Source organism: Mastigoproctus giganteus, chromosome 8 (genome assembly GCF_048544385.1).
Source record: "Mastigoproctus giganteus isolate SK-2022 chromosome 8, ASM4854438v1, whole genome shotgun sequence".
Classification (NCBI taxonomy): Eukaryota; Metazoa; Arthropoda; class Arachnida; order Uropygi; family Thelyphonidae; genus Mastigoproctus; species Mastigoproctus giganteus.
In genome coordinates this window covers 160,744,725-160,769,039 of record NC_143582.1, presented here as the reverse complement: position 1 = coordinate 160,769,039, position 24,315 = coordinate 160,744,725, and the positions used below count along the sequence as shown (strand labels likewise).

The following is a 24,315-nucleotide window of genomic DNA, read 5'->3' as shown; positions in this document are numbered from 1 at the left end:
ACAAGTAATATAAATTTCTGTTGATTTGCAAGATGGCACATAAAGTTGATGTTGAACATTCTCCAGGACAGCTAGGGTATGCAATGCATGATACCAATCATTGCTCTGATTGCAGTATAATGCATTGCATACTGTGATTGTTTTGTTTGTGTGCTGCAGCTCTTCTGTAAAATCAGATGCGATACAACTCTCTGTATATTGGGGGGAGACAAAGACCAATAGATTGACAGTAGCCACTGGCAGAGGTGAAAGAGATTCATGCACTGCTTCTATTAGAATGAGCAGAAGCCTGAAAAACAAGATGCATGATATTTCAGAGACTGCTGGGAGTCATTGCGGTACAAGTAAACACATGGGTTGTGTTAGAGTAGCTAAGAACAGAAACAGGTGCAGGTATACTTGCATGTACACCAATGCTAGGAGTTTAGTAAATAAATTTGATGAATTTGAGGTATTGCTCAAAACATCAAAAGCAGATATTGTTGGGATATCAGAGACGTGGTGTCACACAGATATAAGGGATGCAGAACTGGAATTTGGGGAGTACAATGTCTACAGAAAGGATAGACAGGATAGGAAGGGGGGAGGGGTTATGCTATTAGTTAAGGTTTCACATAAAAACCAAGGAAGTGAAGCCAGTCGACATCGCTGGACAGTGCAGTGTGGAGTCAGTTTGGTGTGACATAAACATTGGGAGATCAAAATTGAGAGTAGGAGTGTGCTATAGGCCTAATGACTCTGATGAGTATAATAAGAAACTGTACAGGGAAATAGAGTGGGCCAGTAAATCAGAGAGTCTTATAATGGGAGATTTTAATTTCCCAGATATTGACTGGAATTTGGGGGCTGGTCACTCACACACTAGCAGGGCTTTTGTGGATTTATTGGATGATTGTTTTCTACATCAGCATGTTCGGGAGGCAACTAGAGGGAGGAATACTCTTGATTTGATTATCAGCAGTGATTCTTCATGCATTAAGAATCTGCAAATAAATGAACCACTAGGTGGCAGTGATCACAGTGTGCTGAAGTGGGATTTACTCAAAGAGGTAACTACCATTAGGGGTAAAGGGAAGGGTTATTGCTTCCGTAAAGGCGACTACGATGGACTGAGACAGTATTTAAATTCTATATAGTGGGACCAACTGATGATGTTACCAACAGCAAATTCAAAATGGGAAGCATTCAAAGAAATTATCTTGGAAGCTACTAGGCTTTACATACCAACTAAGAAATATTGTTCAAGGTTTAGGCCTAAATGGATGTCAGATGAACTAATGAGGCATATGGCAGAGAAGAAAAATGCATGGGATACTTACAAATTAATACATGACACAGAAGCCTATGATAGATACAAGTTGATATGCAACCAAGTTACAAAGGAGGTTAGGCAGGCAAAGGCAGATTACGAGAAATCCTTGGCAAGTGATGCAAAGAAAAACAGCAAAGAGTTCTTTACTTATGTAAACTCTAGAAGGAAGGGGATGAATCAGATTGGTCCACTTGATATTGATGGGTCAACTGTTGATGATCCTGCTCAGGTAGCTAACAAACTAAATGAATATTTTGCATCGACATTCACACATGAGGAGTTATTCAGCGAGGGGAATGCCAGAGGTGTATTCAACTCTAGCAGTAAGCTACAGAATCTTGAAATAACTGGGAGTAAAGTGGAGGAGAAACTGTTGAAGATAAACACAAGAAAGGCACCCGGGGTGGATGGGATCTATCCAGTTATATTAAAGGAGGCAGCAAAGGAAGTAAGCAAACCCTTAGCCATAGTTATGAGAGCTTCCTTGGATGCAGGGGAGGTACCCATAGACTGGAGATGTGCAAATGTGACCCCAATTCACAAAGGAGGATCAAAGGCTGACACAAGTAATTATAGACCTGTGAGCTTAACTTCTGTTCCAGGAAAATTAATGGAAGCACTGGTTAAAGAAGCACTGCAGGATCATTTAGATAAGACTTCAGTTATAGCTCGGACACAGCATGGTTTTGTTAAGGGGAAGTCTTGCCTGACCAATTTGATTGGGTACTATGATGCAGTCACAAAAGAACTGGATGCAGGGAATAGCTTTGATATTATATACTTGGATCTTAGAAAGGCTTTTGATACTGTTGCACATGGAAGACTGCTACACAAATTGGAGCAGTGTGACATTGGAGGCAAGTTGCTGAGGGGGAGAAGAGGGCAAGAGGGGGAGAAGACAGAGAGTGGTAATCAATGGACACTGCTCTTCGTGGACTAATGTTATTAGTGGAGTCCCTCAGGGCTCAGTGTTGGGTCCATTATTGTTTTCTGTATTTATAAATGATATTGATGATGGTATATCAAGCTTAATGTCCAAGTTTGCAGATGATACAAAGGTTGGCAGGGTTGTCAAGGACACTACTGACACTATGCTGCTGCAACAGGATCTGGAAAGGTTGAGCAGATGGGCTGAGAGGTGGCAAATGAAGTTTAACATTGACAAATGTAAAGTACTACACATGGGAAACAGCAACCCCAGAGCAACGTATCAACTCTGTGGTACTACACTGACAGTGGTAGAGAATGAAAGGGACTTGGGGGTGGTTGTGCAGGCAGATATGAAGTTCTCTGAGCAGTGCAGATGGGCTGCAAGAGTAGCTCATGGAGTATTGTCAATGATATACAGGAATTTTTCCAGCAGGGATAAGGAGGTGATTATTCCCTTGTATAAGGCAATGGTCAGGCCACACCTAGAGTACTGTATACAGGTCTGGAGGCCTCATTTCAAGAAGGATGTAGAGCTGCTGGAACGAGTACAGAGAAGGGAAACAAGATTAGTGAATGGAACAAAGGGGTGCTCTTACAACGAAAGGCTTTAGTTTTGCAAATTACAGTGTCTGGAGACTAGGCACCAGCGAGGTGATCTGATAGAGGTGTATAAAGCCTTGAATGGTTTGAGCATGCTCAATGCTGATGGGATTCTTCCTCTAGCTCAGAATAATCACCTGAGAGGGCATAAATTCAAATTGAGCAAAGACAGATGTAGGATAGACGTGCGGAAATTTGCCTTTAGCCAGCGGGTGGTTGGTTGGTGGAACAGACTTCCATCCCTTGTAGTGGAAGTTGATAGCCTAAATAAGTTTAAGGCTCAGCTGGACAGGTATTTTGAACGAACAGAGGGGTGAAGTGGAAGTGGGTTTTTTTTTTTTTTTTTTGGCTGATGCTGCATAAGCTTGCTTTCTTGCATCAAATGCCTCTGCTAATGCTAATGCTATTGTCTGTATGCCAATATCAGTTCCTGTGGCCCTCCATTTGTATACCCAAATACACTGAGTGATCACTGAATTATGACCATCTACCTAATTCTTTGTAGGTCCTCCTTTTGCAATCAGTACAGCAGCTATCCGATGTGGCATTGATTCAATAAAATGTTGGAAGCTTTCGGGAGGTATGGCCAACCAAGCTGGGTGCAATGCAGTCAGCAATGTAGGTATGGAGGTGATTGGTGTATCCAGACATCTGATATGCCTTTCCTTAGTGTACCACAAGTGCTCTATGGAATTGATATCGGGGGAGTTCAGAGGCCAATCGATATGCTGGAAGTCAGAACTGTGTTCCTCAAACCATTCCTGCACAACAAGTGCAGGAATGGTTTGATGGCTCGGCACATTGTCATCTTGGAAGACACCATTGTCTTTCGGGATAAATCAGCAGGGTGTACAGTCATCAAGCAGTTAACGATAGCGGAGACCAGTGATCAGTTTTTCCACATGCACCAAGGGTCCAAGTTCCTGTCAGTGAAACATGACCCACACCATACAACTGCCTCCACGGGGCCTGCACTTTTGATACCATGTATAATGGATCAAAATCCTCATGTTGTTGAAGACAAATCGGTACTCGACCATCCATGGTGTGGAGTAAATAACGTGACTCATCCGACCAGCACACCTCCTTCCAGTCTTCTAACGTCCAACTTGCATATTCTTTGCACCAGGTGAGTCTTATGACGATGAACCTTGGTAAGGAGAGGATGCCACAGGGGTTGTATGCTGGTATAGCCCATACATGCGATGCATGGTCATGAATTCCACTTTCCATTTTGAGAAACCTTGCCCTGCTCAATCAGCTTCAACTTCTCGAATATCTGCTACCAATTCTAAATGCCGATCTCCAAGTAATTCTCTAATGGGGCAAAGACAACTTAGTTGATTTCAATCCTTCTAAAACTCAGTCTTGTCTTATCTCGCAAAAAAGGATTCTTCTGCTCCTATGCTTACCTTTGGTGACACTCCAATTTCTAGGCAAGTTGATATATCTCTTTTGGGGATTACCCTTGCTTCTAATCTCTCCTGGCACAAGCACATTACAAATAATGCTTCCTCTGCATCTAAAAAACTTGGTTTTCTCTTTCGCTGTTACTTTTCTTCCAAACAGTAGTTCATTCTGTACAAATCACAAATCTGCCCTACCATGGAATATTGTTCCCATATCTGGGGTGGTGGTGCCCCCAAAATCTCTCTCAAGCTTCTAGATTCCATTCAGAAGAGGGCAGTTAGGTTAATTAATGATTCATCTCTAACAGAGTCTATCCACTCACTGTCTCATAGATGTACTGTTTCTGCTGCATGCCTTTTCTACAGATACTTCCACGGGCACTGTTCTTCTGAACTGGCTTCTATAATTCCTGCTCTCTCTTTCAAAACAGTCCAAACACGTGCAGCCACCAGCCAACATCCATTTACTGTCCAACTTCAAACTCACAGAACCAACTTTTCATCTTCCTCGTTTATTCATTCAACTGCCGTTTTCTGGAACAACCTTCTTTCATATGTATTTTCTGAAAATTACAGTCTACAGAAGTTCAAGTCTAATGTCAACAAATATCTTCTCAACCTCCAACCCAAGCACGGTACAAAGTACTATAGGTTCTAATACCGCTCGTGTTTGGGATTTTCATTAAAAAAATATAAAAAAAAATTAAAAAATCTGTAACATCAGCGTTTCGCTGACATTTGCAGTTTTGCTGCCAGGTCGTTGTTTGACTATTTTGATGCCAGTCCTGATACACTTTTACAACGGCGGCTCTCAAACACTCCACCAGTTCAACCATTTGGGAAATCGAGGCACCAGCTTGTCGAGCACTCTCAATCTGTCCTTTATCAAAGTCCGATAAATCCTTCCATTTACCCATCACGCTCAGAATTTTATTACCTACTGAACCACTGACACCTTATCTATGCTACATAGGTCGACCAACTCCACACTCTCGTACTTCACGTAGTCCATGGGTTGCATTCAGTTTTCATGAGAGTAGTCATAATTCAGTGATGATTCAGTGTATTTCCTGGTTGTAAGTGCACCAAGACATTTCCATTTGCTGATTACATCAGCCACTGTTGATCTAGGTTGCTGCAATAGCATGAACAGATTGATTGCTAATATGGAATCCTATGATGACTCCCCTGTTGGAAGTTAAGTGCAAAGCTTTGACCCATCTACTGCATTTCATTAACATGATTACTTATAGTGTGAATGCAGTTTCTTTTATATCTATTCCAAAACAATGGTTGATAGATATTATTTTTATCATCAAGTATCCAAACACCGCAGAATTGTGTATTGCGCGTACGCGTGCATGCACACACACACACATAACATGTGGGCTATACTTTCGGATATGGCCCACATGTTAGCAAGGGTAGCAATTCAGGACAAAAAAAGTTTTACATAAACATGGCCAATTGTGGACTGTTACAGAACTGTGGCTGTTTGAATTTTAAAAAAATGGCTATGGAGTTCTCAGCGATAAAAAATAATAAAATACTAAATAAGAATTGAGATAGGTAGCTCGATAAGTGAAGTGAGTAATTAAAGATCTCTGCAAGAGAAAATATGGATTCCACGGTTAAAGAAAAATTAACAAGATCATCTTAATGGGAATGGAGCTATAAGGCAATCATACATGGCTTTGTTAAGAGGACATGCCTATTATTGCCTGAATTATTCACACCTGAATAATTTAATTGCATTATCAAGATGGGTATGTTTAGAGTTTGGTGCTATAATGATGGACCAAGAGTCCATCATTTTGCTTCCTGGTAGTTGACATTGAGTTCTACTTTACATTTTTCAATTTTTTTTCTCATTTTCCCTGTAATCACATATTATGGAATCGGCAGGGTGGTCCTTTTTAGAGTTTGGACAGTTCGTGGAAGACAGCATTCTTAGGATTCATGATCTGGTGCTCCACATTTAGCAGATATAGAGATTTCAGGAATAGTTGTTTCAGGAGTATTTCTAGCATCTATAATACTACAGGAGATTCTGGATGCACAAATTGACACAAGTTAACTAATTTAAAACTGGAATCATAACGATATAACGTAAAACTTGGCAGAGTAATACGTATCACTGTATCTATTAGCTTAATGACGTATTCTCGATTAATCAATTAACTTGATTAATTTTATTCATTTTTTCTTGTTGATCAATTAAATTGTATTTAAATGGAAATCCCTAAACTAGAGCAGCAAAGCAACAGGCACAAAGTGGAAAAGCCCCCTTCAGTTCTCTCCCGAGCCACAGAGCATTCCCTGTGTGGCTCAGGGGAGAACAGAAGGGGGCTTTTCTCCTACAATCACAGCTTAATGTGCAACACTTGCTGATCTTTCTGGAACAGGACAAGATCCAGTGAAGGGAGATGTCTTTATGTGTGTGTGTGTGCAGACAATATGAAGAAATTAGGTGCCAATGCAGCATTCTGATGCGCATTTCTAAGAGTTTGAAGAGTAGCATGGATGACCTCGAAGGAATTAAAATGAAGGGCTAATCAAGCTCCCAGCTACTCAACTCAATACCAGAGCTCACACTTGTGTATAAGGCAACACAGTGGCAATATCCAAAGTAGAATGCACTGGTACCATAAGAGGTGGTTATTGTCAGTGACTATTTTCAGGGACAACAGGAATTGTATTGTGCAAGAAGGATAGATGACGTTGTAGAGCAGATATCATCTTTTAAGAGCAAAAAAGATGATACTGATGTACACATTAGCACTAATAATATTAAGAGTAGGAAATCTGCAGCCTTACAAGTACAGGGTAATGTTAAGAAAAAGTCATAAGTTAAGATTGAATTTGAAATTATCTGCAATTCTGCCCAGACACAATAGTAAGGAGTACATGTTGAGAACCTCGTCAATCAATTTGGCCATGGAGAGAATGTGCAAAGTTCATAGGTAGAATTTTTTCAGCGTGGTTTGTACTCGTTAATAGGAGAGATTTTTTACAGGGATGGGATACATTTAAATATAAGGAGTACAAGAATAGTTGCTAATGATACTGAGGCAGTGATAGGTGGGTCTGAAAACTGATAAATTGTGGGGGAGGGTTACAGACTAATAGTTTAACTAGAGCCACAGGCAGAGGTGAAAGTGATTCTTACATTGCTACAATTGGTACATGTGGAAGATTGAAAAGCAAGATGTCTGGGATTTTAGGCAATTAATTGTGGGTCATCATGAAACAAATCACTACATCGGCTGCAGGACGGCAGCTAAGAGTAAGAACGTATGCAGGTACATTTGCACATACACTAATGATACACCAATGCTAGGAGTATAGTTAATAAATTTGATGAGCTTGAAGTGCTAGTCAAGACATCAAAGGCAGATATTGTTGGGATATCAGAGATGTGGTGTCATACAGACATAAGGGCAGAATTGAAATTTGGGGAGTACAATGTGTACAGAAAGGATAGACAGGATAGGATGGGAGGAGGGGCTATGCTGTTAGTTAAGAAACACAAAATCTAAGGAAGTACATCTAATTGATGTTGGTGGAACTCCAACAGGTAGCTAAATGATTTTGTGATAACTGAATGGAAGAGAAATTTTTGAAGTTGAACATATAAAAGTCACTAGGCTGAATGGGATCTCTCCAATCATATTAAGGGAGACAGTAAAGAAGGTAAGAAAACAATTAGCAATAATTATGAGAGCATCCTTGGATTCAGGGAGGAAGATTATGTATCCCCAATTCATAAAGGGAGAATCAAAAGGTGACATGAGTAATTTCAGACCTGTTTGCTTAACATCTTTTCCAGGGAAAATAATGAATTCACTAGTTAACCAATGCAGGACTGCATTACTACTTCTAGGTGGTAGATGACTCTCATCAACCAGTGCAATACTTTCACTTTGCTTATTGGACGCTTGAAGTGATGGAACCCATGTTTAGTCTCTAGAGCTAAGTTTCGGTCAATCTTTCCCTATCTCTTCCATCATGCAGTATGATTGATGACTTTTGAGGTTATGATGAACATCGTGGCGAGATCCAATATTCCTTACATTTCGAGGGTACAGCTCAAAAACGGTGTTTGCAGGGCAGCTTTTAGTTAGTTAGCCGGACCAAACTTACTGGTAACTCTCTAGGAGGCTTCCGGATCAGATAGTGTATAATCTTGCTACCTCTACTCTGCCAAATAGTGACTGGAGGTAGTCCGAGTAGTGTGTATGCGGGGAGCATTGTCGAGGCCACGTTATGTCAAGGATCTGGGTATATTCTTACCATGTGATGCCATATCCAAAAATTTCATTACTTCATACAGCATGTCCCACCCACTTTTTCTTACTATTGAATACACCATGAATTGTCAAACTAATAGAGCAAGCTTATCTGCAAAAAGATCTAAACCTCCTGAGCACTTACTAATTCATTTCACAAATATATGCGGTCTCAATTCTAATCTCAACGATGTCCATTTCCACTTGCAGTCTGCCAAACTCCATGTACCTTTTATTACAGAATCTCAGTTATCGGTTGATTCAACTACTGCTCATCTCAGATGCCCAAATTATTCGCTGCATGATTCCTTTCGCCTCAAAGGTGGTACTTGTGCATATGTCCATTCTGATATTCCCTGTCAGAGACTTGGCAATTTGGAATCTCCTCTCTTTGATCTTCTCTGGCTTAAAATCTCTCTACCTCATGTGTCAAATTCATCTGTTGTCTCTACTGTTCTCCCAACTCCACTAATCACTAGGAGCTCTTTGACTTTCTCTCTTGGGGAGGCAACAAAGAAGATAAGAAACAGTGAGGTAATTTTCCTTGGTGATTTTAATGTTCACAACTCCAGCTGGCGTCCATTTTCTAGTCACACTGACCCAGCTGGGCGAGATGCTGAGGCTTTTGCAATTACTAATGATCTTGGACAGACTGTTCATTTACCTACAGATAATCCTAATCATACATCCAACACGCTTGATCTTTTTCTCACAAACAGCCCTTCTAAATACACAGTCGAAGTGAGAGGTCCTTTGGAAACTTCAGATCACAACTTGATGATTGTCTCTTCTCCAATGGAGCCTTTAATCTCATGGCTATTCCCAACCTCGTGTTGTTTGGCATTACAAGAATGCAAAGTGGGATGACCTGTGAGATTTTCTTTTCTTCTTTTCCTTGGTCAGATTACTGTTTCAAAACTTCTGATGTCAACGTTTGCTCAGATCATGTCAGTGAAATTATTCTTGCAGGAATGGAATCCTTTATCCCACACTCCACTTTAAAATCTCGTCCTTTATATAAACCTTGATTTTCCAATAAATGTGCTAAGGCTGTTCAAGAGAAGAATGTTGCATATCATAATTGGCTTGTTTCTAATTCTTCAGTTTCATTTTCTGTCTACACGAAAGCTCGCAACAATTGTAAAGCAGTTATTAATCAGTCCAAACTAGAGTTTGAACAGGCTAAGAGTAGAAAACTTGCTTCTTGCCCTAATGGTAGCCGAGCATTCTGGTCTCTTGCCAAAGCTATTGGCCGCAACTTTTGCCCATGTCTGCTCCCAACTCTCTCCAAACCAGATGGTTCTGTTGTCACTTCAGGCAAGGAAAAAGCTGACCTGCTAGCATCCCATTTTTCTTCCAACTCATGTATTAATGATCTTGGTAAAACACCTCCCACAATTCCCAACAAGCTCCATTTAATGCCTCCTGTGGTCTTCCGTCAAAAGGATGCAAGAAGGATTTTGACGAATCTTGATGCTAAGAAAGCTTCAGGTCCCTATGGTATTTCTCCATTTGTTCTCAAAACCTGTGCTCCTGAACTTACTCCTATTCTTTGCCGCATTTTTTCACTTTCTTATTCCAAAGGTGTTTTTCCTTCTGCTTGAAAATTTGCTTCTAACTTCTCCACTAATGCCGGTGTCCCTCAAGATTCAGTTCTTTCCCCCACACTTTTCTTCTCGTATATTAATGACCTTCTTCCATTGACTGGAAATCCTAACCATAGTTTTGCCGATGATATCACATTGCATTCCGCTTTCCATTTTGAGAAACCTTGTCCTGCTCAATCAGCTTCAATTTCTCGAATATCTGATACCAATTCCTTAAATGCCGATCTCTACGTAATTCTCCTGTGGGGCAAAGACAACTTAGTTGATTTCAATCCTTCTAAAACTCAGTCTTGTCTTATATCTCGCAAAAAGGATTCTTCTGCCCCTATCCTTATCTTTGGTGACACTCCAATTTCTAGGCAAAATGATATATCTCTTCTGGGGATTACCCTTACTTCTAATCTCTCTTGGCACAAGCACATTACAAATATTGCATCCTCTGCATCTAAAAAACTTGGTTTTCTCTTTCGCTCTCAGCGTTACTTTTCTTCCAAAAAGTAGTTCATTCTGTACAAATCACAAATCTGCCCTACCATGGAATATTGTTCCCATATCTGGGGTGGTACCCCCAAAATTTCTCTCAGGCTTCTTGATTCCATTCGGAAGAGGGCAGTCAGATTAATTAATGATTCATCTCTAACAGAGTCCCTCCACTCGCTGTCTCATAGACGTACTGTTTCTGCTGCATGCCTCTTCTACACATACTTCCATGGGCATTGTTCTTCTGAAATGGCTTGTATAATTCCCACTCTCTCTTTCAAAACAGTCCGAACACGTACCGCCACCAGTCAACATCCATTTACTGTCCAACTTCAAACTCACAGAACCAACTTTTCATCTTCCTCGTTTATTCATTCAACTGCTTTCTTCTGGAACAACCTTCCTTCGTACATATTTCCTGAAAATTAGTCTACAGAAGTTCAAGTCTAATGTCAACAAATATCTTCTTTCGTCTTCTCAACCACCAACCCAAGCATGGTACTAAATACTATAGGTTCTAATACCTCTAGTGTTTGGGATTTACATATAAAAAAAAAAAATTATACTGCAGTCACCGCGTGGATTGGTTAAAGGGTGGTCTTGTCTAACCAATTAGCATTAGCATTAGAAGAGGTTTATGATGCAAGAAAGCAAGCTTATGCAGCATCAGCCGGGGGAAAAAAAAAAAAAAAAAAAACTTCCACTTCACCCCTCCATTCGTTCGAAATACCTTACCAGCTGAGCCTTAAATTTATTTAGGCTATCAACTTCCACGACAAGGGATGGAAGTCTGTTCCACCAACCAACTACCTGCTGGCTAAAGGCAAATTTCCGCACGTCTATCCTACATCTGTCTTTCCTCAATTTGAATTTATGCCCTCAAGTGATTATTCTGAGCAAGAGGAAGAATCCCATCAGCATTGAGCATGCTCAAACCATTCAATGCTTTATACACCTCTATCAGATCACCTCGCTGGTGCCTAGTCTCCAGACACTGTAATTTCCAAATCTTAAGCCTTTCTTCGTAAGAGCACCCCTTTGTTCCATTCACTAACTTGTTGCCCTTCTCTGTACTCGTTCTAGCAGCTCTACATCCTTCTTGAAATGAGGCCTCCAGACCTGTATACAGTACTCTAGGTGTGGCCTGACCACTTCTTTTTGAAGGGAATAATCACCTCCTTATCCCTGCTAGAAAAATTCCTGTATATCCCATCTGCACTGCTCAGAGAACTTCATATCTGCCTGCAAAATAACCCCCCCCCCGTCCTTTTCATTCTCTACCAATGTCAGTGTAGTACCACAGAGTTGATACGTTGCTCTGGGGTTGCTGTTTCCCATATGTAGTACTTTACATTTGTCAATGTTAAAATTCATTTGCCACCTCTCAGCCCATCTGCTCAACCTTTCCAGATCCTGTTGCAGCAGCATAGTGTCAGTAGTGTCCTTGACAACCCTGCCAACCTTTGTATCGTCTACAAATGTGGACATTAAGCTTGATATATCATCGTCAATATCATTTATAAATGCAGAAAACAATAATGGACCCAATAGTGAACCCTGAGGGACTCCACTAATAACATTACTCCATGATAAGCAGTGTCCATTGATTACCACTCTCTGTCTTCTCCCCCTCAACCATCCCTTTATCCATAGCAGCAATTTGCCTCCAATGCCAGATTGCTCCAATTTGTGCAGCAGTCTTCCATGTGCAACAGTATCAAAAGCCTTTCTAAGATCCAAGTATATAATATCAAAGTTATTCTCTGCATCCAGTACTTTTGTGACTGCATCATATTATCCAATCAAATTGAGGCAAGCCTTCCCCTTAACAAAACCATTCTCTGTCTGAGCAATAACTGAAGTCTTGTCTAGATGATCCTACAGTGCTTCTTTAACCAGTGCATCCATTAATTTTCCTGGAACAGAAGTTAAACTCACAGGTCTATAATTACTTGTGTCAGCCTTTGATCCTCCTTTGTGAATTTGGGTCACATTTGCACATCTCCAGTCTGTGGGTACCTCCCCTGAGTCCAAGGAAACTCTCATAATTATGGCTAAGGGTTTCTTACTTCCTTTGCTGCCTCCATTAATATAACTGGATAGATCCCATCCACCCCAAGGTGCCTTTCTTGTGTTTATCTTCCACAATTTCTCCTCCACTTTACTCTCAGTCATTACAAGATTCTCTAGCTTGCTGCCAGAGTTGAATACACCTCTGGCATTCCCCTCGCTGAATAACTCCTCATGTGTGATGGAAAATATTCATTTAGTTTGTTAGCTACCTGAGCAGGATCATCATCAGTTGAAACATCGATATCAAGTGGACCAATCTGATCCATCCCCTTCCTTCTAGAGTTAACATAAGTAAAGAACTCTTTGCTGTTTTTCTTTGCATCCCTTGCCAAAGATTTCTTGTAATCTGCCTTCGCCTGCCTAACCTCCTTGGTAACTTGGTTACAGATCAACTTGTATCTATCATAGGCTTCTGTGTCATGTGTTAATTTATATGTATCCCATGCATTTTTCTTCTCTGCCATATGTCTCATTAGTTCATCTGACATCCATTTTAGGCCTAAACCTTGAACAATATTTCTTAGTTTATATGAAAAGACTAGTAGCTTCCAAGATAAATTCTTTGAATGCTTCCCATTTTTAATTTGCTGTTGGTAACATCATCAGTTGGTCCCACTGTATAGAATTTAAATACTGTCTCAGTCTATCGTAGTCGCCTTTACGAAAGCAAAAACGCTTCCCTTTGACCCTGATGGTAGTTACCTCTTTGAGTAAATCCCACTTCAGCACAATGTGATCACTGCCACCTAGTGGTTCCTTTATCTGCAGATTCTTAATGCATGAAGAATCGCTACCGATAATCAAATCAAATCAAGAGTATTACTCCCCCTAGTTGCCTCCCGAACATGCTGATGCAGAAAGCAATCATCCAATACATCCACAAAAGCCTTGCTAGTGTGTGAGTGGCCAACCCACAAATTCCAGTCAATATCTGGGAAATTAAAATCCCCCATTATAAGACTCTCTGATGTACTGGCCCACTCTATTTTCCTGTACAGTTTCTTATTATACTCATCAGAGTCATTAGGCCTATAGCACACTCCTACTCTCAATTTTGATCTCCCAATGCTCATGTCACACCAAACTGCACTGTCTAGCGATGTCAACTGGCTTCATTCGCTTCTTATTGCTTCATGTTGATGCAGCATCTTTCAAATAACTTCATACCATGTTTTGACGAAAATCTAATTGATTAATTTTTATCTCTGCTGGCCGCTGTAGCCTAGTGGTCAGACGCGCGGGTGCATAAGTACACGTGCCTTGAGTGACCGGGGTTCAAGCCCGTGACTACTGAATACAGTGCTGTTTCTTGTATTCTGTCTATCTTGTTAACTCCTCTGACCGTTTGTTCGTCCCGGAGTATAAACAGAAAATTTATTTATTTATGGGCCGCCGTAGTCTAGTGGTCAGGCGCGCGGGTGCATAAGTACACGTGCCTTGAGGGACCGGGGTTCAAGCCCGTGACTGCTGAATACGGTGCTGTTTCTTGCATTCTGTCTATCTTGTGAAACTCCTCTGACCGTTTGGTCGTCCTGGAGTATAAACAGAAAATTTTATTTATTTCCTTGGATTTTATGTGTTTCTTAACCAATTAAATAACCCTTCCTCCCTTCCTATCCTTTCTGTAGACGTTAGAAAATTTTATTTATTTCCTTGGATTTTATGTGTTTCTTAACCAATAGCATAACCCTTCCTCCCTTCCTATCCTTTCTGTAGACGTTGTCCCCAAATTCCAGTTCTGCATTCCTTATATCTGTGTGACACTACGTCTGTGATATCCCAACAATATCCACCTTTGATGCTTTGAGTAATACCTCAAATTTGTCAATCTGGCAGGTTACTATGATCCAGTGACCAAGGAACTGTATGATGCAAAAAATAATTTTGATATCACATATCTGAATTTCAGGAAGGCTTTTGACACTGTTGCACACAAAAGACTGCTGTACAAACTGGAGCTATGTGGCATTAAGTTACTGTTATGGATAAAGGGAGGGATAATTGGAAGACAGGGAGTAGTTATCAATGGGCATTACATTTCATGGCCTAATGTTATCAGTGTCCCCAGGGTCAGTGCTGCACCCACTGTAGTTTTAGTGTAATTTTAGTGTCATTGAAGGTATATCAGTGTATATATGTGTTTTTAGTGTCACTGAAAGTATATCAGGCTTAATATTTACATAATATTTACGCTTAATATTAAATTAAATATATATATAATACAAAGATAGGCAGAGCAGTGGGCTACTGCAACAGGATCTAGAAAAATTGGATCAATGGTCTAAGAAATGTAGCTGAAGTTTAAAATTGACAAATGCAAGGTACTGCATATTGGCAGCAGTAATCCCAGAGGACCTTATCAATTGTGTGGTACTCAATTCAGGTTTGTGTTAAATGAAAAAGACCTGGGGGTAATTGTGATGTCATATATGAAATTCTCCAGTGCTTTGTCCATGATATACAAAAACTTTGCCAGCAGGGAAAAGGAGGTGGTTATCTATTTGTAAAAGGCCATTGTTAGGCTGCATCGTGAGTTTTGTATACACGTCTGGAGGCTGCATTTTAGGAAGGATATAGATCTGCTGGAACAAGTGCAAAGAAATGCAACAAGATTGGAGAAGGGAACAAAAGGGTGCTTTATCAAATTGCAGCGTCTGGTGATGATGTGTCATTCAATACTAAAAAACCTCAGTGATCGCCTACACAAGTCATTACCGATGTTAATAAAATCAAAGTCCATGCTGTCATTGATAGACTATTTCGGGAGCTTTGTGTTGAGAACTGATGATGATTTTCAACATTTGTTGCTTCATATCAGGGGTTCACATCTGGTGAGTATGGGCTTGGCACACCCAGGGTCCTGAGCTGGATATCATCATTCTTCTCTTTCTTGGTGATTCCCTTCTACTTCCCCTCCCTCCCTCCCTCTCTCTCTCTCTCTCTCTCTCTCTCTCTCTCTCTCTCTCTCTCTCTCTCTCTCTCTCTCGGGGTAATTCAGAAATTTTTTTTTTGCTGGTGCAGCATAAGCCTCAGGCTTCCTTGCACCATATGGCTAATAATCATAATAACAAGATGGTCTTGCCATTGTTATGGCAAGACCATCTTGTTATTATTGCAAGGTGATCACCCAGACTGAGTACTCTCATAGACACGACCAGGTAACCAAGATAATACATCAGAAGCTAGCGAGGAAATACCAGTTGACCAAAGAAAGTGTATCATACTACAAGTACGAACCCCAGGCAGTACTAGAGACCCGAACCCACAATCTGTACTGGGACCATGCTATAATAACAGATAAGACCATCCAACACAACAGACCAGACATAACCCTTGTGGACAAGATGGAAAAGGCTACCTACCTGATTGACATAGCGGTTCTCAACACTAGCAATGTCCAGAAAATCCATAAGGGAAAAATTAGAAAGTACATGAACCTGAGACATGAGGTCAAGGAGATGTGGCATATGCAAGAAGTACTGACCATCATGATCATCGTGTCAACCAACCACCGGTATGGTGACAAAGATCCTACATAGCAGCCTAGCAGCACTAGATCTAGCGAACACCTACAAGGAACTCCAAAAAGTCATAATCCTGAACATAGTCAGAGAGTTCCTCAACCAACAGTACCACCAGACATAACAACCACCCTGTGTACTTGGTAGCATTACCCACCATGGAGTGGAATCCCCCAATGAGGGAGAAATAATATAAGAGCAGCAGCAACAACAACAATAATAATAATAATAATAATATTGAAGTTTTTTGGCTATCAAAAGGCAACTCTGTAGGACACTTTTATAACCTTTTTGACTCTGTTGTGGAGTTTTTTGAAGAGAAAGATGTTTTTCTTAGTGATAATCTTAAAAATACCAGGCATGACACTGCATTTTTGTCCGAACTATTTGCAAAGTTCAATGAAATGAATTTACAGTTGCAAGGAAATGATATCAACTTTATTAAGACCAAATCTGTAGTATCCACTCTTATTTCAAAGTTAACTTTATTCAAGCACAATATAGGCTGTGGCAAGTTATATCAATTTCCCTCTCTGTCTGAGCTAGAAAAGATCGGTGGGATACAGAATGATGATCTGCGAGCCTTTTGTGACCATTTGGATAAGTTGCCTGAACGATTTAACAACCTTCTTTTGATAAAAATTCCAGATTGGGTGATGAATCCATTTTTAGATATTGAGGCAGGTGGAGTATTAGACTCAGAGGAAGAAATAATTGAGTTACAAAATGATATTGAGCTGAAACTAAAGTTTAAGAAATCTTATCTAGAGTTTTGGTTACAGAAGAAAACTCCTGAACACTATCCTGCCCTATGGACAGTGGTTAAGAAGCTACTTATTGCATTCACAACTTCCTATTTAGTACGATTGTGGTTTTAGTGTGGTCACCCAACTTATCTTCAAGTAAAGAAATCAACTCCAGATTACTGAATGTGGTGATCTAAGACTCCTTCTAAGCAACTTTAAACCGGACATTGAGAAGCTGGTATTAAATCATCAAGCCTATCCCTTGCATTAAAAAGTTACTGAAAAATGAACTTGTTACTAAATGTAGTTCTAAGGCTTTTTTTAAATGACTGTGAGATTTTGAAAAATTAGAATCACTAGTCCAGTAATTTCAATATGTTGAATTAAATAAAATAAAACATTTATTGGATTTGAAATAAATGTGCAATTAAACATTACTGTTTTGAATTATACTTTTTTTATTACCTTCCTCATTGGGTCGTGTAGTCTGCCACTCTGAAAAATATTTTTATAAGTTAGGACTGGGGGACGTTGGGGATGCATTTATGAAACCAAGGGGGCAGTAACTAGAAAAAAGTTTGGGAACCAAACTTTTTTCGAGTCACTGGTCTAGTTCTTATTGAATTTTCTCAAACTACTCACTTTCACAACAACAACAACAGACAAAAGTTTATTTCAAAATCAGCCATCCACTAGCTAAACAAAAACCTCCACAGATCTATCCTGCAACTATCCTTCCTCAATTTGAATTTATACACTCTTGTTTGTAGTCTAAGCAAGAGTAAGCATTCCATCAGCATTGAGCATGCTAAATCCACTCAAAGCCTTTAACACCTCAACCACATCACTGCACAGGTGCCTAGTCACTAAATGCTGTAATCTGAAAAACAAAAGCCTTTCATGGTAGGACCACCCTTTCGTTGCCTTCATGAATCTCAGTGTTAAATCCAGGGGAGTGACCGGGGGTGATTTTCACTAAGGGTGGAATCAAATTACCTCCCGAAAAAATAACATAATTTTCATTTTAATATTCATTCAAAGACTTCGGACGTTGAAATTTGACACATTTTTTGTTTAATTTTAATTGAAATTTTCTTCCTAGTGTGCTCTTTAGGGGCCATATTATCAATTTATACAATGTTGTAATTATAAAACATGAATTCAATAAATTTATATCAAATAAACACAACACAAATTGTAACTAAAAGTTACTATTTTAAGCGTAGCCATTTTCATTTTATGGTTGGTTCCCCGAACAATAGTGGCTGGTACTGTAGCTACTATTTCAATCATCGGCAGTTATGCTTTATGGTTTTCGGATTCCCTTTATTTATTTATTTTTTTCACAGCAAGAGTCTACTTGTGGCTAATTCTTCCTATGTATACCACAAACAAGATGGTTTGGTCACAGCCTATAAACAATACATTTTATAATCTTTTTATTTATATGTATCAGTATTGTAATTTTGCAAGACTGCATGAAGTTATGCTTAAAAGGCCTGAATGAGTTATCAGAAAAATTAATAAATGAAGTGACTGATACATATGCAAAGAAAAAGCAAAGAAGAATAAGATTATTATAATACGTGCATGTTAACGAAAAGGTTAGTGCAATTGCATCATGTTTTTTCATAAGTGAATTCCAAAATGGTAAAATTGCATCGCTTTTATCATATCTCATATTGTGAATACCTTCACAACAAGTTGTCTGATATTGCACTACCTTGAATAAGTAACACTTCACCAATGGAGAATACTATTGTTGCTTATTCTCAGTGAATACCACCACCCATGGGTGGGAGGGTAGGTACCCTGGTGTTGCAATAGTAGTTTCGTTATTTTTTTATTTTTATTTTTTTTTTGGTAGTTGTTGGTGCATCGGCTTCTGTGGCCATAGTGCACCTCCCAAGGTTTTTGCAGTACTTTGATCCAAGCCCGAGGCGGGATTCGAACCCGCGACCTTTGGGTTGCCAGGCAGGCACTTTACCCACCTGGCTAGCCTGGTCGGCTTAGTTTCGTTAAGTGAAATCTTTACATAGGTTGAGGCTATGGCCCTACAAAACTCTTTCAGTTAATACTTGCATGTTTGATTATAATTTGTATGATTTTTTTTTTGGGAATTTTAATCAGTGATTTTTATATTATTAAACTGTGATTACTGTCAGTAAAGTAGTTTTTTTGAACTGATTATTAGTATTTAATGTTAAATTATAAATATTTCCTTTTGTTTCCTATTTTGTTTTCTCATATTCTCTTATTATAACAGTCATAAATATACAGATTTGTTTGTAACATATATGTTGTTAATATCAAATAATAATAAAAAACATCCACATATACCACATATTATTGTTAAATAATAAATATTTCCTTTTGTTTCCTATTTTGTTTTCTCATATTCTCTTATTATAACATTCATAAATATACAGATTTGTTTGTAACATATATGTTGTTAATATCGAATAATAATAAAAAATATCCACATTATTTTTGTCACCCTTTGTACCACCAATTCACCCTTCGTGAATTGGGGGTACATTTGCACATCTACAGTCCATGCTGACCTCCCCTGAATCTAAGGATGCTCTCATAATTATGACTAAGGGTGTTCTAACTTCCCACGCTGCCACCTTCAATATAACTGATTCTATCGAGGCGGTGTTAGGTGGGGGTCAGAAAACTGCGAGCTTGGGGGATACACAGACTAAAAGGTTAACAGTGGCCGCAGGCACAGGCAAAAGTGATTCTTGCACTGATTCTATTAGAATGAGCAGCAGCCTGGAAAACAAGGTAATGGAGATTTCCAGGACTGCTGGGAGCCATTGTGGAACAAGTAAATACATTGGCTGTGTTAGGATAACTAAGAGTAGGAACAGGTGCATGTATACTTACATGTACACCAATGCTAGGAGTAAAGTTAATAAATTTGATGAGCTTGAAGTGCTAGTCAAGACATCAAAGACAGATACTGTTGGGATATCAGAGACGAGTTGTCACACAGATATAAGCAGTCCAGAATTGTAATTTGGAGAGTACATTGTGTACAGAAAGGATAGACAGGACAGGAAGGGAGGAGGCATTATGCCATTAGTTAAGAAACATAAAATCTAAGGCAGTGCATCCAGTTAACATTGGTACACAATACAGTGTTGAGTCAGTGTGGTTTGATATAAGCACTGGGAAAGGGAAAATGAGTGTGTGTTATAGGCCAAATGACTCTGATAAGAATAACTGTGCAGAGAAATAAGAGTGGGCCAGTAAATCAGAATGCCTTATAATAGGGGATTTTAACTTTCCAGATATTGACTGGAACTTGTAAATTGGTCACTTGCACATTAGTGAGTGGCCAACTGTGAGTGATTAGTGAGTCATCCAATAAATCCACAAAAGACTTTTGTGGATTTATTGGATGACTGTTTTCTACAGCAACATGTTCAGGAGGCAACCACGGGGAGTAATACTCTTGATCTGATTATCAACAGTGATTATTCATGCATTAAGAATTTGCAGATAAAGGAACCACTGCATGACAGTGATCACCATGTACTGATGTGGGAATTACTTAAAGATGTAACTACCATCAAGGCTAAAGGGAAGGGTTTTGCTTTTGTAAAAGTGACTACAGTGATCTCAGACAGTTTTTAAATTCTGTACAGTGGGATCAACTGATGATGTTACCAACATTGAATTCTAAATGGGAAGCCTTCAGGGACTTAATTTTGCAGACTACTAGGTTTTTCATTCCAACCAAAAAATACTGTTCAAGATTTAGGCCTAAATGGATGTGAGATGAATTATGAGGCTTGTGTCAGAGAAGAAAAATGTATGGGATGCATATAAAGTATCAGGTGACATAGGCTTCTGTGTCACCTGATATAAAGTATCAGGTGACACAGAAGCCTATGGCATATAAACTAATCTGTAAACAAGTCACAAAGGAAGTTAGGCAGGCAAAGGCAGATTACGAGAACTCTTTGGTAAAGGATGCAAAGAAAAACAGCAAAGAGTTCTTTACTTATGTAAACTCTGGAAGGAAAGGGATGAATCAGATTGGACCACTTAACATAGATGGGTTAACTATTGATGATCATGCTCAGGTAGCTGATAAACTGAATGAGTATTTTGCATCTACATTCACACATGAGGAGTTATTCATCTTTTGTTGTGGAAGTTGATAGCCTAAATAAACTGAAGGCTGAGGAGCTGGACAAGCATTTGGAACAAATGAATGGGTGAAATGGGAGGTTTTTTTGGCTGATGCTGCATAAGTTTGCTTTCTTGCACTGTATGCCTCTGCTAATGCTAACTGGATAAATTCCATCCACCCTAGGTGACTTTTTTATGTTTAACTTCAAAGAGTTCTTTACCTATGTAAAATCTAGAAGGAAGGGAATGAATCATATTGGTCCACTGGATGTCGATGGTTCAACTGTTGATGATCCTGCTCAGGTGGTTAGCAACCTAAATGAGTATTTTGCATCTACATTCACACATGAGGAATTATTCGGGGAGAGGAATGCCAGAGGTGAACTAAACTCTGGCAGTGACCTAGATGATTTTGTAATAACTGAAAGGAAAGTGGAGGAGAAATTGTAGAAGATAAACACAAGAAAGGCACCTGGGGTAGATGGGATCTATCCAGTTATATTAAAGGAGGCAGCAAAGGAAGTAAGCAAACCCTTAGCCATAATTATGAGAACTTCCTTGGACTCGGGGGAGGTACCCATGGGGGAGATGTGCAAATGTGACCCCAATTCACAAAGGAGGATCAATGGGCAACACAAGTAATTATAGACCCGTTAGTTTAACTTCTGTTCCAGGGAAATGAATGGAGGCACTGGTTAACGAAGCACTGCAGGATCATCAAGATAAGACGTCAGTTATAGCTTAGATACAGCATGGTTCTGGTTTTGCTAAGGCCATATTGCTCTGGGATATGCGGTGGTCATTCCTGACCTTTCTGCATCCTCCATATTTGGTGGTCACGGGCTCGAACCCCGGTCTAATCAAGAAGCATGTGCTAAGCACTGCTGCTCCTACCCACCTGGCTACGGAGGCACGTTAAGGGGAAGTCTTGTCCAGCCTATTTGATTGGATACTATGATGTGGTTACAAAGCAACTGGATGTAGGGAATAACTTTGATATCATATATTTGGATCTTAGAAAGGCTTTTGATACTGTTGCACATAGAAGACTGCTGCACAAATTGGAGCAGTGCGCACTGCAGACAAATTGCTGCTATGGATAAAGGGATGGTTGAGTAGGAGAAGTACAGAGAGAGTGGTAATCAATGGACACTGCTCTTTGTGGACTAATGTTATTAGTGGAGTCCCATAGGGTTCAGCATTTGGTCCATTGTTTGCTTTCTGTATTTATAAATGATATTGATGATGGTATATCAGGCTTAATGTCCAAGTTTGCAGACGATAAGAAGGTTGGTAGAGTTGTTAATGACACTAATGACAATATGCTGCTGCAACAGGATCTAGAAAAGTTGAGCAGATCGGCTGAGAGTTTGTTTGTTTGTTATTTGATTTTTAGGAGCATTAGCAACTAAGGCCATATTACTCCGGGAATATGCGGTGGTCATTCTCTGACCTTTCCATATCCTCCGTATTTGGTGGTCACGGGCTGGAACCCCGGTCTAATCAAGAAGCGTGTGCTACGCAGTGCTGCTCCTCCCCACCTGGCTACAGAGGCACCAGTTTAACTTGTGTTCCAGGGAAAATAATGGAATCACTGGTTAAAGAAGCATTGCAGGATCATCTAGACAAGACTGCAGTAATAGTTAAGACACAGCATGGGTTTGTTAAAGGGAAGTCTTGTCTTACCAATTTGATTGGATACTATGATGTGGTCACAAAGGAAGTGAATGCAAAAAATAATTTTGATATCATATACTTGGATTTCAGGAAAGATTTTGATACTGTTGCACATGGAAGACTGCTGTACAAATTGGAGAGGTATGGCATCAAGGGTAAGTTGCTACAATGGATAAAGGGATGGTTGAGTAGGAGACAACAGAGAGTGGTAATCAATGGACACTGCTCTTCGTGGACAAATGTTATTAGTGGAGTTCCCCAGGGTTCACAGTGTTGGGCCCACTGTTGTTTTGTTTATTTCTCAATGATATTGATGAAGGTATATCAGGTTTAATGTCCAAGTTTGCAGATGATACAAAGGTTGACAGGGTTATTAACGACAGCAAAGGCAGTATGCTACTCCAACTGGATCTAGATAAGTTGGGCAAATGGGCTGAGAAGTGGCAACTGGAGTTTAACATTGACAAATGCAAAGTACTGCATATGGGTAGAAATAACCGAAGAGTAACGTACCAACTGGGTGGTACTACACTCAGGGAAGTGGAAAGTGAAAAAGATCTGGGGGTAATCATGCAGCCAAATACGAAGTTTGCTGTACCGTGCAGTGCAGTGCAGATGGGCTGCCAGGGTAGGTCATGGAGTCTTGTCAATGATATATAGTAATTTTGCTAGCAGGGACAGGAATGTGATAATCCCATTATACAAGGCAATGGTCAGGCCACACCTAGAGTACTGTGTACAGGTCTGGATCCCTCATTTTAGGAAGGATGTAGAGCTAATAGAATGAGTACAAAGAAGGGCAACAAGATTAGTGAGGGGAACAAAGGGGTGCTCTTACCAAGAAAGGCTTAAGTTCTGCAAATTGCAGCACCTGGAGAGTCGGCACCTGTGAGGTTTGGTTTTTTTTTTGGAGCATTAGCAACTAAGGCCATAATGCTCCAGGGATATACGGTGGTCATTCCCTGACCTTTCCGCGTCCTCCGTATTTGGTGGATCACGGGCTTGAACCCCGGTCTAATCAAGAAGCGTGTGCTACGCACTGCTGCTCCTGCCCACCTGGCTACGGAGGCTTCTCACCTGCGAGGTGATCTGATTGAGGTGTATAAGGCCTTGAATGGGTTGAGTAAGCTTAATGCTGATTGGATGGGATTCTTCGTCTTGCTTAGACTAAGAATCTGAAGGGGCACAGTTTCAAATTGAGGAAAGACAGTTGTAGAATAGATGTGCGGAAATTTGTCTTTAGCCAGTGGGTAGTTGATTGGTGGAACAGGCTTCCATCTTTTGTTGTGGAAGCTAATAGCCTAAATAAATTTAAGGCTGAGCTGGACAGGCAATTTGGAACGTATGGGGGGGTGAAATGGGAGGGGTTTTTTTTTTTTTTTTTTTTTGGCTGATGCTGCATAAGCTTGCTTTCTTGCATCGTATGCAACTAGTAATGCAAAAAGTAGCTCATCATGATAGTAGGTTTTGAAAACTTGAATAATGCCCAAATCCATTGGCTGAATTAGTGCAGTTGTGTTCTTTG

At 39.9% G+C, this 24,315-nt stretch overlaps 1 protein-coding gene across 3 annotated transcripts in view; it reads right to left on the bottom strand.

Annotated features, from left to right (window-relative positions):
* The window catches only part of Sap47 (Synapse-associated protein 47kD), a 207,274-nt gene that overhangs the window by 155,206 nt on the left and 27,753 nt on the right, over positions 1–24,315 (bottom strand). The window lies entirely within an intron of this gene.